The 13530-nt window shown below is 48.2% G+C and overlaps 1 long non-coding RNA gene across 1 annotated transcript in view; it reads right to left on the bottom strand.

The window, feature by feature from the left end:
* Positions 1–1421: 1421 nt before the first annotated feature.
* Positions 1422–13530, bottom strand: part of LOC126510765 (uncharacterized) — a 39319-nt gene continuing 27210 nt past the window's right edge. The window contains exon 2 of the long non-coding RNA XR_007594485.1: positions 1422–2378. This is a non-coding gene — a long non-coding RNA (uncharacterized lncRNA). The remainder of the gene's footprint in view (positions 2379–13530) is intronic.

The raw sequence follows: 13530 nt of genomic DNA on the forward strand, positions 1-13530 counted from the left end.
ATAACCACCAGGAGCAGCAGCGGTAAAGCCAGCAGGAGCCTGGACCACAAGCCGCAGAAGGCAGAGCCAGACAAGTGACCCAAGCCCCTTGGAGGAGCCCAGAAGACTGTGAGTGAATCCCAGACGCTGGCCACTAAGTTATTTAGACTGTGGGAGTTTAGTTTTGCTCAAATTTTGACTGCGCCTTGGTTCTTCCCTCTTGAAGTGAGAAACTATTTACTTTGGATTTTTACAGGAGCCCACAGTTGAGAGACTGAATTTTAAAAGACTGGATTTTTAAAGACACTGGCTATATGAAAGAGATTGAATTTTTAAAGACTGTGGGACTTGGGGTTTGGACTGTTCATATTATAATGTTGACATTGATGTGTGCTCTTGGGGAAGAAGAAGAAGAAGAAGAAGAAGAAGAAGAAGAAGAAGAAGAAGAAGAAGAAGAAGAAGAAGAAGAAGAAGAAGAAGAAGAAGAAGAAGAAGAAGAAGAAGAAGAAGAAGAAAGGAACAGTTGTGTCTCAACGGTGATGTATTTGTGTGTCAAGCTGACAAGAGGTCGGTTGCACTGGTTAGTTTGATTTCAACTTGACACAAACTAGTGACTTATCTGAAGGAGGAAACTTCAATTGAGAAAATGCCTCCATAAGACCAGGCTGTAGGGATTTTCTTTTTTTTAAATTTATTTATTATGTATATAGTGTTCTGGGCACCAGATCTAATTATACATGGGTGTGAGCCATCATGTGGTTGCTGGGAATTGAACTCAGGACCTTCAGAACAGCAGTCAGTTCTTTTAACCTCTGAGCCATCTCTCCAGCCCATGTAGGGATTTTCTTAATTGGTGATTGGTTGGGGGGGATCTAGCCCATTGTGTGTGGGTCCATCCCTGGGCAGGTGGTCCCAGGTTCTATAAGAAAGCAGGTTGAACAAGCCATGAGGAGCAAGCCAGTAGGCACCATTCCTCCATGACTTCTGCATCAGCTCCTACCTCCAGGTTCCTGCCCTGCTTGAGATCTGTTCTGATTTCCTTCAGTGGTGGACTGTGATGTGGAAGAGATGCAAAACAAGTCATTTCCTTCCCAGCTTGCTTTTGGTAATGGTGTTTCATCACAGCAATAGAAACTCTAACTAAGATGGCTGATTGCAAGAGCAGTACATACTCTTAACTACAGTAGGCCATTTTTTTCTCCAGCCCCCATTTAAATATATTTTAATGACTTTATATCAATGAAAATCTTATCATTTTATTAAGTTCGAAAGTAGATATGAGTATTGTGGGTATTCAATAATGCTCAAGTCAGAATCTCTCCAGGAAACTCAGTGATTTTTATGCCTTCTCATTTCTGCTTGTAGGATCTGCTTTTAATTTTGGATACATTTATCAGAAGGCAGTTAGATTCAAAGGAAGAAAGACAGTCCAGGTCTTAAGGTATTGTTTAAAAACTATTAAAGACTTTATTGAGATATAATCAATGTATCATGCAATTTCCCCATTTACAAATAAAATTCAGTGGTTTTTAAATGCAGTTATCAAGTGGTCCAACTAGCACTTCGATTAATTCAAGAACATTTTCATCGGCACCACCCTGCTGTCTCCTAAAGTCCAGGCCCTCTCTCCAAGTCCCAGCTAACCACTGTTCTGCTTTCTCTACGTAGGTATGACTATATACTCCAGAAATATGGAGTGGGTGCTTTCCTTGTGATTGTCTTCTGTTACTTAGGAAGAAATTTAAAAAGTCATCCGTGCCGCCATCTTTATTATTTCATACCCTTCTGCTGGCTAGTATCCCATTGTATAGGTATAACATCTTGCACTCATCCATTCATCGAGGCGTTTGGATTCTTTCCACTTTCTGCCTATATTGGAAATGCGGTTGTGAATAAACATCTCCCCCTCCCCCTTTCTTTCCCAGTTCTGGGGATTGAACCTTGGGCCATTCACATTGCTATGCAAACACTCCATGACCGAGCTATATCCCAGCCCCGCTGATGATAGGAATCGTTTCGGACACATCTTAGGTCAACAGAATTTTGCATTCCTCTTAGTGCAATGGTTTTTAAATGATAAGTTTTAACTACATTTTTAAAATTTTTTCCTGCGATGAAGGGGGCTGTATTTTATGACTTAACTCAGAAATGTCATGTATACAATTTCAAGCCTCTTAAATATGGGATCCATCCCTTTTCTTAAATTCTTCTGTCTCTTGGTAACAGGGGAGGAGAGGCTGACTCTTGGGGCGAAGTGGGAGCTGGCTAACTCGGCATTCCTAGACTCGGGAGCAGGTGTGATGAATTTCCTTCACTGCACCAAATCCAGGCCTTGCCTGCAACATCCTCACGGCTTTTAGCCCATCACAATCTTCTTCCAAGGGCGCTGTGCATGCAAGCTGTAGGAAAGAATGAAAATAAAGCAGAGTTAGAGGCTTTGGGGAATTTTACAGGGGAGAGGCGTGGAAGCAGCTTCTTTGACACAGGCCAATGAAAGCCTCACTCTGTCCCTGGTGTGACAGGGAAGCCTCGTCCCATGTGTCCTGGGGACCCGCAATGAAAAAGAGGGCTCTGTATTAATTTATAGCAAGCGTCTTCCAAGAAATGCAGTGTGTCTCAAACAGACTTTCACTTACTCCCTGGAGGGAATATGCATAAAACTTGCACGAGAAATACTCCCTTTAAAACTTACACTCTGCAGTTAGTGCTGGGCACAAATAGAACTAGCAAAGCAGACTTCCAGACCAAACATTCCAGTGTATTATTGTCAGTGTGCTTTATAAATCAATGCAGAGCCAGAAAAGCAGAGCCTCCTCAACAGCCCCATGACTCGGCTCACTGATGACCCCCTACTCGGCCATGCTCTAGGGAATGGAAAGATACCTCACTGCTCGTCTATAGCACGTGGCTCAGGCTGTGTATCCTGGGCACGGGCAGCCTCAGTTTTACTTTATCCTCCAGCTCAGACCTCCAAATGCATCCCAGCGGGGAGCTGCGTGAGGATTCTTGGAACAGGTCAGCACCGAGGGAGAAGAGTTTTTGTCTTAGTTTCATTTCTGACGCTGTGATAAAAACACCCTGACAAAAAGTACCGTGAGAGAAGGGCTTTTTGCAGCCTGCAGTTCAAGGTCACTGTCATTCACTGTGGAAGCCAAGCATGAGCCCCAGATAGCTGGTCCCCCGACATCCAGTCAAGAGTGGAGGAAAAGAGTGTGGATTTGTTCACTAGCTTGCTTCTGCTTGGCTGGGTTTCTCCACTTAGCGCAGTTCAGAACCTCTGCTGAGGCAATGGGTGGCCCACTCTGGGCTGGGTCCAACGCACCCGTAAGCTTAATTAAGACAATCCCCTACAGATATGTATTCAGTCCATCCCAGTGTAGACAAGTATTGAGACTCTCACCATGTGATTATGGGTTATGTCAAGTTGACAGTTAAGGCTATCTTTAGCCTTTGACTGTCACACTTAACACGTAGCCCTTTTAAACCATAATGTTCCTCTCCTAACACCCAAAGTCTCCACCGAGAGTCTGGGGAAATAGTTCAATTGGTACAGTACCTACCATAACCCAAGCTTGAGAACCTGATTTTAAATCCCCAGTACCCATATCAGGGTCTTCTAGCTCATGTGTCTGTAATCTCAGGGCTGGGGGCAAAGGGTGGAGACAGGAAGATCTCCAGAGTTCTTTGGGCAGCCAGTGTAGACCATTGATGAGCTCTCTATTTAGTGTCAGACACTGTCTCAAAAAATAAGATGAAGAGAAATTCTGGCCTGTACACAGATGTGTGTGCACACAAAGCATACATATGCACACTTATGTATGCACAACTCTAAGAAGAAAAAAAAAACACTGGCCAGGGCCCTATTGGTTCATTTCTGAGAGCCATACCTGGAGATGTTTGTGACTTTCATTCCACTCCTGGTAAACTTCTAGGTTCTATAAATCCTTCCCCAGTGATCATCAAGGATTGGAAATTTTAATCCATTTAGCAACAAAAAGATTCAATGCAATATCCAAGGGTTCCTCTAGTGCCCAGCATGGCGTTTTCAGGGGAGTACGGTGGGGGCACCCATAATTTTAACATACACATTAGTTAAAAGTCATATTATTTGTCCACAACACTAACTCCATGATGTCTGGAGGCCTGGTCAAAGATAAAAAGGGCAGATCCCTGCTGGAAATTAAAATTTTGAGATGGAGACAGCAGAACAGGAAGACAAGCAAGGGCCATATCTAAGTAACAGATCTTGTATGATTGTTCATGTTACACACCTGGAAAGGCCAGCCCTCCTGCCAACATTTAAAAATAAAAGACGCTCACACTGGAAAATCTGTTGACACAGGGTCTGCATCTCCAAATGGCTGCACGTGATTGGCTGGTGCCAAAGAGTAGCTTGCATTAGTTTGCTGGAACTGCCATACTCAAACGCTAGAAAACCCAGGGGCTTAAACAAAGAAAATCTATCACTTCACAGTTGGAGTCTCAAATTTGTGACCAACATATCAGCAGGGTTGATTTCTTTGGAGGATATTTCTTGGCTCGTGACTGGTCCCCTTGTCCGTGTATCTTCCTGTGGTCGTTCTCTGTCCACGTCTGCGTCAACATATTTTTATCAGGACCCCATCAGTCACCTTAGATTAAGGCTGATTTTACTAAAACACAATCATGTCTCTAAAGAACCTCTCTCCTGGGGCTGATGAGATGGCTCAGCAGGTAGAGATGCTTGCTGCCAAGATTGATGATCTGAATCTATTCCCCAGAACCCAAAATGTGAAAAAACAACCCCTGGAAGCTGTCCTCTGACCTCCATAAGTGCGTACACAAAATAAACAGATAAACCAATCAATAAATGAATCTGTCTCCAAAACCAGCTCCATTCTGAGGTCCTGGGGATCTGAGCTATAACATGAATTTTGGAAGCCTGCAGTTTAACCTATAACATGGTTGTTTCCTCTAAGCCAGGACACAGTACTCTAACTCACTGAACTAGCCATCTGAAAAACCCTCCTCACCCAGCGTCTTTCCCTTCCCAAGGCAGGGTTGCCACAGGCCATCTCCTTTGGGTGTGGGGCTGTTCTTCCTCCTGGCTCACTTCTCACTGAGAGAGATCAGTTCTTCCAGACAGTATATGGACCCGTGACACTCTCTCATCGGGGACAACAGCTGCATATTTAGCTACAGAACTAAGGTTGCTACTCAAGTAATCTTCGCGGGGGCAATCATGAGATGCCTAATAAACAGTGATATTAATAAACGGTGCCCATTACATGGAGATCACAGTTGAAGCAGTGCTGCAGGAAGGAGCTGCCGTGAGGCATAACCGACTGCTCACGCTGGAGACAGGACATACAGGTTTGAGGAGTGGAAAACACTCAGTGGCGCCATAATTCTTCCTCAGGGCTGATCACCTGACTAGATGAGGAATGGCTGTAAATTTCAATGGAAATTCAGTCTGGTCTTCTTACCTATTTGCAGAAAAATGTTAGCCAGATTATAGCTGAAAACTCTGCTAATTCTGGGGACGTTTTGGTCTAGTGCCTGGAACAATTAAAGCATGCATTCACACCTACCACACTCGACATCGAGCAGAATTTCCAGCACAACATTTAGTACTTTATTTTTAAAAGAAATAGCAGCGACTGGGGGGGGGGGGAGTGCTCGTTCGGCAGCTTTCTAGCTGAGCTTTCTGTGAGACTGGAGGGTGAGGGGCTTCTGGGATGAGAAGAGATATGGTTTGCGCTTTTAAAATGCTTTGCTCAGAATCAGGAACCTTTGGATGCTGAAACACGCCTGCACCTGCACAGACGTTAACAAATCACGTTTGCAAAACTCTGAGAAAACATGATTCTGTGGGCTGTGTATTCGGTACCGGAACCTAAAGGAGCCTTAGAACAGCTTACTCGAAACCATTTGCTTTCAAGACGAGTAACAAGGAGTTCTGAAATTTCAGATGCCTCCCTCACCCCGCACCAGAACATTACCCACTATGGCTGTTGCTTTCAGACCAGTGTACTACCCACCTAAAGGGATTGCTTTTAAGTAGGGTTTGTCCTGTTAGCTTAAATTGTAAGCAAAGAAAACCAAATAAAACAAGCTAGCATACACACGCACACACCCTGTTCTCTCTACAGCAGAATCTCTACTTACACTCCAGAATTAAGAAAGAAAGGCCACTTCTACTCCAACTAGCTTACCAAACAGAAGAAACCTTTCTGTGGTTGGTTTAGGCCATTCAGGGCTGCTGGTCTCCACACAGCTCTCTGGAAGCTGATTTGAAGCTAACACCAGGGGGCGCAGTATCCTTTGTCCTGACATATTGAATGCAGGCTCTGAAGCCTGCCCGGGCCTTCAAGAAAGTTGATGTTTTCCCCCTGACTTCCACAGTTTCTTCTTGGAATTGTCCAACTCCCGGGATCCCTCATCTCCTCTCCATCCTCCCAAAGGTCCTCAGATTCTCCCCACAGTCTCAGAAGTGTGCAGGCTGCAGGATTTAGCAGGAAGGGCCGACAGCCCTTTCCCATGGTGGCTCCTCTGCTAAGTCTAAGAGACCCACCAGTGAGTGGCCTATCATTCTTATCATATCTTCTCATCAGACCCCCAAATTAAAGAAAGTCGCAAAGCAAAGGTTTGTTTTTGTTTTATTTTAAATCAAAACAAAACGAGTGTCACGTGGGGACTGACATAGATCCATCTTTGCCCCCTCTCTCTCACACACATACAAATGTAACAAATCATTGTTTCTGGAAAGCTGCTACCCTCTTACGGGGTGTGTTTCCCGAACCGTTTATGAATAAATAGCCTTTGGTAGGGGATGCTTACCAAAGAGATGGACTTAGACATCTGTCGGGCTGCACCTCTGCTGCCATTAGCCAGTCACTCTGTACAGTATGCCTGCATCTCTATGTCCTAACCAACTTGTCATCAGCAGAAAGACATCTACTTCATACTGCTGAAGTCTTCTCATGTCAGAGACCCAGTGCTCCCATTCCCACAGGGCATGTCCTTTCCCTTTGTCGCCATCAAGCACCAAAAGCACAGCCTTTTGCAACATCCCCAGATTCACTGGGTGTGGTGGCTGTCACCTTTAACCCCAGCACTCAGGAGGCAGAGGCAGACAGATCTCTGTGAATTTGAGACCGGGCTGGGGCTGGTCTACATAGCTAGTTCCAGGAGTAAAGCAACCCCCACCATCCCACAAAAAAAAAAGAAAGAAAGAAAGAAATAAAAGAAAAAAAGAAAGAAAGAGAAAAAAGAAAAAGCCCTATTTCTCCATTGTTCTAATGGCATGCAGGTACGCAGGTTCCTAAAGACATCTTTGAAAAGCAGCACAGCCTCTTGCCTGCCTCTCATTGGAGTCTCCTAACAACTCTCAGGGACAGTCAGGGAAATCTGCAGCTGAATGGGCTGAATAGGCACGCCCCAGTGCTGGCCTACCACAGGCTGGAAGCAGTCCTAGGGTCTTAGGCTTAGAGCAGGACAGTTTGTAATTACACCAAGGCCTAGGAAGAATACAATTACTATGAGTAATTATTAATATGGTTTCAGCTTCTGAAACACGTTGCAAGTTTTGGCTGCTGAATAGGGCAGAAGGAAGGAACAGGAAAAAGGAGAGTTGGTGTTCACTCTCACCCCATAGACCTTTTTGCTGTCCACAGCATCACTGTTTCATAGAGCAATGGGAAGGGCCGAGCCCAGAGACAGGTAGCCATGCTGTGTTGGCTTGAGAGCCCTCCTTTCCTCTCTCATTCAGTGATGATAACATCTGTCATCTACGCAGCCAGTCAGTCACTGAAATAAAAGCTATACATGTTATCTGGGGGGACAGAGTAGAGTTGGAGGCTTTTGCTTTCTGTTGATGTTCTTTTATGTTATCTGAGGAATTTTGACTTAGGCCTGCCCTCCTTTCATATCTTTCGCATTTTGTTGGGGGTTTCTGGGAGGCTGACTTACGCAATGTGTCTGGATGGCATGTGCCCTGCCTCACGGTTGGTACTCACTGAACAGTACTTCACTGCCAGCTATTGTACCCCTTCCAAACTGAGCAAAGGGACTCCACACTCAAGACATCCAGAAGCTTCTGTGGACCCTGCTCCTGGCTCTCCACATCCTTAGGTCAAACCCTTCCTTTGCACCTCGGTTTCTTCACAATGACAAGTCAGAGACCAGGTGATTTGAAAACCTGTGGGAAAGGCGAGACAACCCAAAGATGCCTGAGATCCTGTCTCCAATTTAGTCCTGCTCTCCAGGAGCAGACAGGATGCTTCCTGGGAGAAACTGCCATGGGCTGTGTTGAGAGGGTCAGTCAGAGACAGCTGAGCAAGCTCCAAGGCAAGTCCAGAAAGTCAGGAAACAAATGCCTTGTGAGTGTTGTATACGCTCGCTCGGCAGCACTGGGGGGAGGGGGGGGAGGCGGGAAAAGACTTCAGCTGTCTCTCTGGCACAGTTGTCACCACAATCGTCTCCAGGGACTAGGAATGCCCTTGGTGGGGCAGAAGGGACATAACTGAAGGTTGGGACCATTCATGGCCAAGTGACATCCACACCTCCATTCCCTAGGATGAATCTGACCCCCACTCCCACCCCAGCTTTGGACAAAAACAGAAGGAACGTACTGCCCACAAGAGCTGACCTAAACGTCTGTCAGATTTCTCCTTTGCCTTTATCTGAACAAGAGCTGGGAGATAGGTGGGGCTTAGGAGGTTAGGGGTCGGATGCCCACCCTGCTTAACAACTGGTCCTCAGGGAACCATTTGCGTATACACAGGTTCTAAAATTGAACGGAGGTCGCAGAAACCCTCAGTACATTCTTCCCTCCGCTCAGAAGAGTGGCTTTTCTACCCGCCCCCTTTTGTCTGCCTTTGGGCTGGGGGAACTAGAGGCAGGTAGTCTGGTCCTCAGGAAGGTTGTGACTTTCTCTTCGCCCTGCAGCGCCTCCTGTCACGGCAGCTCGGGTGCCAATATTTGTAGGCAGATTTTCTGACATTGTGAGGGGACGTTCAGAGCAGATGGGAAGCCCTTTCCCAAGGCCATTGGGTAGAGGAGAAATCAGTTTCACCAGCACCCAGCAGGGATCCTTAGTCTCCACTGGCAGTCAGCACCCAAAAGCGCTCTCTCTCTCTCTCTCTCTCTCTCTCTCTCTCTCTCTCTCTCTCTCTCTCTCTCTCTCTCTCTGTGTGTGTGTGTGTGTGTGTGTAAAGGAAGGAGAGTTCGTGTCTTTACATTATGTGGCAGCGCCTGGTAAAATTGCAACTCCCTCTAAAGTCTGTGCTGTGGGTAGTGCTTGCAACTGGAATAACGGTAGCACAGTATACTGACACCTGGAAGACCCTCCTTTGTAAAAGGGGCCTTGAGATGCAGAGGCAGTTTGCACCAAGGGGTGAGCAGGTAGCAACAGCTCAGGCTGATCTCCAGAGGCAAAAGCCAACAAATAAAATGCCGCTCCAAACAGCACATTCTGAAAACGTCTGTCCGCGTAATTCTGAATTTTTTTTAGAGAAACGCCAACGGCTGTGCTTTACAAGTCACTTCAAAGGCATCCCCTAAAGTCCGGCCACTTGTTAAAAATGCTTGCTTTTCTACGCGGTTCTTTTCGGCGCCCAGTTTGTATCTCTAGTAAGCAGCGTTGTTTATTATCCTTGGGTCCGTGCCCCCCTCCCCAGACTGAACTGAAATAAAGCAGGGGCTCTGGAACTGAACGCCAAAAATTTTGCGGAGCTTTCTCGGCTGGAGAGGGTCTCCGGCCAACCCCGAGACCCGCCTACGGAGAGCCCACCCAGACGTGCACCGGCAAGTTTGTAGGAGTCTTCGCAAAAGCGGAGGAGCCCAGGGCAGCCCAAACCTCAGGGTGACCACGAGCAGAAGAAAGGAGGTAATCAGGGAAGAGAAATGTCAGGAAGAACCGGAGACTTGCAGACGTGCAGGCTGATCAAGCAAATATTGCCAGGATGATTAACTGCGGGCGGGAACCTGCGGTGCGGTGCGGTGCGCAAAGAGATCTGAGACATCTTTTAGTTTCCAGTCACAGCCTCCTCCACCATTCCTGTGCGATGATGTCTAATAATTTCTCGCCGTTGCGCTTAGCTCCACGGTCTTCACTGTTAAAAGGAGTATCCTCAACAACTTGAGGCTTACCTGCTTCCTTTCCTCCGGTTTTCTAGTATCCGTTCCTATTCCGTTTGGAGCCGTAGGGTAGCTGTGAGGGATAGGGACACATGGCCTTAGTAAACTAAACGCGGCAGTTCCCAACCGCGCACGGAAAGTTGCTTCGTTTCCTCTGATCTTCCAAGACAGGGCTCTTCCAAATATCGATGCTCCCCAAACCCAGTGGAGTTCGCTGTCAAAAACCAGGAACCCACATCAGAGACACTTGATGGAGATCCCGCGTTCCCACGCCTCCCGCAGTGTCACACCCGTTTGGCTGCCGAAGCCTGGGGAACAAACACCAGAGCCGGACTGCGCCATGCGCTTTCCAAATGAAACTTCAGCCTCAACGGTCGGTCTTCTCCACGAATTTGTGGAATAAATGAGCCTTTCCTGTCTCGCAGCTTCTAAAAAATTTCCCCACAGGCTAACAGTGCCCTGTTTAGCTGAGCGGTCTTCTGCGGCTAGGTTAAGAGTGCGCTGGAGCAGCGAGGTCCTTCCAGCAAAGTGGGAGCTCCGAGCAGCTCTGGCGAAGTGATGGCTTCCACTGCCTGCCCCTGCTAGGAGTAGAGTGAATTTCCGCATACGGAGAAATGCGCTGTTTGCAGTGCACTTGGGGGCAGAAGCCGAGCAAGTTGCCCCCGGCTCTTTGTTTTTCAGAGCACGACACGCTCTGGTCGTGCGAATCCACCACACTGTTTCGTGGTTTCCGAACTTAGAGAATCGTGCCGACGTTCGGCAGCGCGCAGCGGCTTGAGGCTGTTTTTAAGTTTTTGCAGAACGAGGCCGAAGAGTGGGTACAGCTCCCCAGACGTCGTCAGGCTCGGCTGCCACTACCGCTTGCTCCCCTTCAGTCCCATGTCCTTCTCTGGCCACCCCCCACCCCCAACAGTGCAACCTCTTTCCCTCGACTGCTTAGGGAAAGGAGGATAGGATACCTAAGCTGTAGTGTGCCTCAACCTGAAGTTTCGCCCGGCCTGGTTTAAATATCAAAGGCTGGGCCGCGTGGGCAGGATCGCAACTGGGCCCGAGACACAGACTTTTATTTGTGTAACAAAATCGGGATATTCGAGTCACTTGAGATAACCATGTTTTTTTCTTCACTCTTCAACGTATCCCTCAAACTGCTAGAACTGATCCGTTAGAACGGAGGCTCAGGGAGCCTAAATAACTGGCTTCCAGCTGTAAGCCCACCGGCGATTTGGTTATTTACCGCCCCCCCCCCCACACACACACCGCAAGTGTTACACCAAAGAACCCTTTCGGCTTTAGAGAGATAGGAAGATCCCTCCTAAATGCCCTAGTCCTGGGCAAGGAGGGATGCGCTGTGCTTGGAGCCTAAGTATTGATTTCTGCATTTTGGTGGTGTGTGGTAAAGAAAAGGTACAAGCCAGGCCGAGTGTGGGACCTCGCAAGCTGTGATTCCTTCCTGAAGCCAGGAAGAAGTTGGTGGCCCACTCCTCCCTACAAGCAGGGTTGCTCAATCCGGGGCCAGCACTGCCCTCTTCCCTCAAGAGAGTGCTAACCGGAATCCTTTGCCTGGAGCCAGAGGTGCACGTGGTGCGCAATGACCCAACACAACGTCCTGAAACCGCTAGCCCTGACCCAAAGACGCCTGACTCGAACCCCTTTCTCAGGGCGGGGGAGATGGGGGACTCGGCCCCTCGGCAATACTGACTTGGCAGACAAGCTTTCCCAGCTCCTTTTCTGAGCCTTTGCCTGGCAGTGCCTTCCGGTGCCCTCTAAGCCTGGAACCTTTGGCCTTGTCCTATCTCTCTCCCAAGGAACCGGCTCAGCCCCCTAACTCTCTCAGGAGAGACCCCGGAGTCCTTAATTTTTAACAGCAGGACCTGGATCCTTCTCCAGTCTCCCAAAGAGCCTCCCTTCCTGCTGCCCATCCCACCAAGGAGCAACTGGTTAGTTCCGAGGCTCTGCCACTAGCCGAGCTACCTAAACTTTTTCAAAGATAAGTTTGCTGGTGCTTTGACATCTTAAAGCTCGTCCCAGCTGGCTCTGGCGAGGAGAGAAAAGTAGCGACCCATTCCCTCTTCCTCGATTCTCTCCATCCACCAGTCACCTTCACCTTTCCCCAGTCCAAACCAAGCCGGCTGGCAGGACAGCAGAAGTCCCCAAGGACACCAAATGTGCTAGCCACGGAGTTCTCTTCCCCCCCCCCCCCCCCCCCCGTGAGGACCTCTGCCTTTCTGCCCTCTCCTCCCCCATCTTGCTTTCAGCGGGGACTCTCGGACTTGCAGTTTGGGTTTCAAATGCATTTTGCCTTGTTTTAATTTTGTTTAAGGTTCCACCCTGCCCGAGCCTGGAGCATTGCTTTCCGGTTTTCCAGTTAGGAGCTCGGAGGATGGACCCTTTGAGCAGGGCGGGTCGTCTCTCCATGGAGACCCAGGGGCTCCCTATTTCCCCCACTGTCTAGTTGTGTAGTCCCGCGGTGCCCCTCTGTCTCGCTCAGCTCCCACACCCCATAGCTGTGCATGAGGCAGATATGGTCGGCTGCTTAGGATACAGGAGCACGTAGCACTGCAGAGGACTGTCCTATTATTACTGCCCTGAGCTCTTGACACACAGGGAGAACTGGAGGTAACCAAGTTCACTCCCCTGGGGCTGCCCAACTTAGAGCGCTAAACCTAAACAGGAGACTTTTAACTCAGACAGGACCTCAACTAGCTTGATTTGTGGCTTAATCTGTTATTTTGTCTAGAATTGGTGAAGTCTGAGATTTGGGGGGGTCCAAATTTACTAGCCTGAGTCTTCAACTTCCAAGTCACGAAGCCCATAGGAAAGTTCCAGAGAAAGTTGATCTCCTGCGTTTCTGGGAAGCCTGTGAGGAACAGAATGAAACCCTGGGGCTGAACTTTTCTAAATACCACCACTTGAGGCGAGAAATGGAACTTCATCATGACCTCCACTTAGTGATTTTTCTCACGTGGCAAGTGAACTCCTATCCCTAGCCATAGACTCTGACACCTGGCCAGAGTCGCATCCTAATGGCAAAACCGGGACGAACCAATGTCTGGCGGATCCGAATTAGCTTTGTCTTTTTGTTCAGAGTTAGGTGGCAACCCGGTGATACTGAATTTGTAACTACGCGCACCTGCAGGAGCATCAGGGGATTTTATCTTCCCCCTCCCCACCCCCTCCTCCATTTGCAAGGGGCCTCTCCACTCTTTCCTTCCAGCTCCTGCTCAGGGCCTCCTGCTGGGTTCCCTGCCACGCACTTAACACAAACCTGACTCAAACTCTGCCTTCCAGGAACCAAACTCACACCCCCTCCGCAAGCCCAGGAAACCTCCACCACCAAGCCCAAGCCCGGCCCTAATGGACTGGCCAGTGTTGCAGCAAAAAACCTTGTTAGAGGAAGCTAGCTTCCTTGTGGGTTACCTGGGAGAAAAATAG

Source organism: Alexandromys fortis, unplaced genomic scaffold, assembly GCF_014885135.2.
Source record: "Alexandromys fortis isolate MF-2015 unplaced genomic scaffold, M_Fortis_MF-2015_v1.1 scaffold_64, whole genome shotgun sequence".
NCBI classification, from domain to species: Eukaryota; Metazoa; Chordata; class Mammalia; order Rodentia; family Cricetidae; genus Alexandromys; species Alexandromys fortis.